This window comes from Papaver somniferum, chromosome 5, assembly GCF_003573695.1.
Source record: "Papaver somniferum cultivar HN1 chromosome 5, ASM357369v1, whole genome shotgun sequence".
NCBI classification, from domain to species: Eukaryota; Viridiplantae; Streptophyta; class Magnoliopsida; order Ranunculales; family Papaveraceae; genus Papaver; species Papaver somniferum.
This window is the reverse complement of record NC_039362.1, coordinates 80,420,852-80,423,741: the sequence shown is the minus strand read 5'-3', so window position 1 is coordinate 80,423,741 and position 2,890 is coordinate 80,420,852. Positions and strand designations below refer to the sequence as shown.

General features: G+C 34.5%; 1 long non-coding RNA gene across 2 annotated transcripts; it reads right to left on the bottom strand.

Moving 5' to 3' along the window:
- Window positions 1-525: 525 nt before the first annotated feature.
- Window positions 526-2,633, bottom strand: LOC113277572. Of its 2 annotated transcripts, none has more exons than XR_003324994.1 (2): window positions 2,390-2,633; window positions 526-1,329 (listed from the first exon to the last, which is right to left on the bottom strand). It is a non-coding gene; the product is annotated as an uncharacterized LOC113277572 (long non-coding RNA). The 2 variants fall into 2 exon arrangements; XR_003324993.1 differs by having other exon boundaries at window positions 526-902; window positions 2,390-2,630.
- Between the last annotated feature and the right edge of the window lie 257 nt (window positions 2,634-2,890).

The following is a 2,890-nucleotide window of genomic DNA, read 5'->3' as shown; positions in this document are numbered from 1 at the left end:
TCAAGAGAGAGATATAAAATCGTTGATACACTTTTGATTGATTGAGTCTTGTTGATTCTTTTAAAAGTATATTCGAGTTTGTCCATACAGATTGCTAAGCGAAATATTGGGTGGTGTTGTTAGACCCCTGCTTTTTCAGTTATGCCATCACTATCGACTATGAAGTTCCAAACAAGATGACTTCTAGCTACTGGAAATTAAAAACTTAGGCTAACACCCTTGATGACGTAGTAAATTCATGTTAAGGTAAAAGATGCATTGTACATAGAATAGAGTAGACTAAACTGCAAATTTAGAAATTAGGTTAACGTCAAAGAGGAATCAAATACAATATGAAATTTATATTAAAAAGTAACAAGGGAGTATAACAACTGTTAACAATTAGTCAATCAAAATTATGATTCCTAACTTAAATTAAAAGACACTTTGAAAAGTGTATTTATTTGTATTATAAGTCTAAGGAGGTTAATTTAAATAAATCCCAAAGAATCAAAGCTTAAGGCAAGCACTCACTGTATATAATACTTACGTAAGACTGAAACTTTCAAGTAAATTAAGTTTAAGTAAAAGTAGTTCTAAGCAGATACCAGTACATAAATGAAGACATGCCGACACACTAACGAGAAATAAAGGTTCTGTATGCAGTATATATACACGCCAAAATCAGACCTTCTGTACAGGACACCACCAAGTTTCCAGTTACAAAGCATAACAAGATCATTTACAAGATCCCAATCATAGCAGCAAAATGTACAAAAATGACATGGGATAAGGTAAGAAAACTAACTACCCAAATACCCCTGTGATATACAATATCATAAGCTTACAAAATATTAACTTTCAAGCGCTAACAATTTTCCGTAAGCTCTGCCCGGCTTACTGCTGCAACTTCTCTTCGTACTCTGAGGGGGGGAAACAAAACAAAGGGAGTGAGCGAATGCCCAGTAAAGGGTGTAACAACGAAAATATAATGTGAGAGCTAAACGTAGATAATAAACAAAAGCACCATCTAAACAGAAATATATAAATGTAATTCTTATGCAAATGTAAACCATAAAAGTTTAAGAGCCACAAAGCAAATTCACTCTACTATTCACATGGCCATAGCCACCGTTAGGGTAGTTCTGGTTACCAGCCATCGTTGCCGCAACAATCTTCCGGGTAGCCACCGAGGTGGTGGGGTGCCACTTAGGCCCGACTTTCCTAAAGTAGAGCTTTCTAGTTCTTAGTGACAGCAATCACAGGTGAATTCTCAGACAAAAGAACATTTCTAAACCACAGCAATTTCACAAAAGTGAAAGGAGACGATATTGCAACATACTCAAAAGCCTGCTTCATAAGAAAACACCAAAGTTGAAGTACAGTATGTATACCAAGATTAAATGCATCCATTTCTAAAAAAAAAACAGGAGCGAAATCACTAGCCAAAGTCGAACCTATTTCAATCCAAACATTTCTTCCCTTAAAAGAGTACAATAACCATTTGAAAATTCACTAGCCAAAGTACAGTAAACATTTCTTTCCTTGAAAGAGTGAGAAGAATCACTATCCAAATTCAAACATATTTAACAGCAAGGCAGACAGTCCAAACTTAACAAAGATGAAAGCAATGGGTTTAATTAAGAGGTAGTACATTCCAAGTTAAGGTGCGAACATGGATTTGAAAAGCTTTTAAACTGGTGTTGTAAAACAAATTATTGGGTTGGATTATTTGAGTTTACGGGATTGAAAGAGGTCAAAATACAAAAACCATGGAACAAATTAATTTATACTGCTTTTTGGTTAACAGTGAAGTTAAATGGCTCACTGGGTCATTTTACAAACAGGTGTTGCGGACATTTGAGAAACTCATTTTAACATTTTATTTAACACTAAAATCAGAACTTGGTTGACTGCAAACCATTTATAAATTCTGTTTGAGAATCACTTATAATCACCAGTAATCGCTTACAAATTTTCTTTACAGAAATTCGAAATCATGTTTTCATGTGTAAACTTATAAAAAATATAGCATTAAAAATATTGGAAGAAATTCAATGGACAGTCAGGATTTACAAATCTCTCAAATACCCATTTGCTGATTTGTATCAATAGTCTTAAACATGGAGAAATTAATCATGTTCAACACATTTTAGTTAAGAAAATATTCAAATGAAAGTTGAGAGAGGAACCAGTAGAAACAAAATAAAATTTAGGGATTCTTTATGTTCTTTCAATCAGACTAAAATACTTTAAAATATAATTTAATTAAACCCGAAATCATGTGAAGTTGCAAAATACCCATATAGAAAGCAAAAATTAACCGAGAGATTTAAAAACAAACATGCATTAACGGTATTGATTTGCATCATAAACCCATAGTTCAAAAAAATTGAAGAAAACCCCCTACCTGAACGCAGTTGAACCTTCTTAGCCAGAACCAGAGAGTAAATTAGGTTGAGAACAAAGTCTTTTTCCTCTTGCTAGAGATGTTCTAGAATCACCAGCAGAAGTTGTTGATGAAAAGGGAAGAAGGTGGATTTTACAACGAAAAATAAGAACGGGATTGTCTGCAAATTGAGTTGCTTTGTAAAAAAAATCAAAAGACGAAAACCTCCCTAGCTAGCTCATGTTGATCATGTGTCACACATGCAAATTCTTTTTTTTTTTAGATTTCTCCAAGGTATCTACTAATCATGCTCGCCAATTACTGCCAAGGGATGACTACTTAGCTAAACAAAAATTCATATGGGTTGGGTCAGGGATCAAAGCCCAACGAAAATATTCGTGTCGCTACAGACCGTCTAAGGGAACCAAATGCACAAAGTCCTGTTGGGATTCAAGAAACGTAAGGAGCGCGACTGTACCTGAATCAGTGGGAGACTGAGTTCGGGCTCAACTACATTCCAGA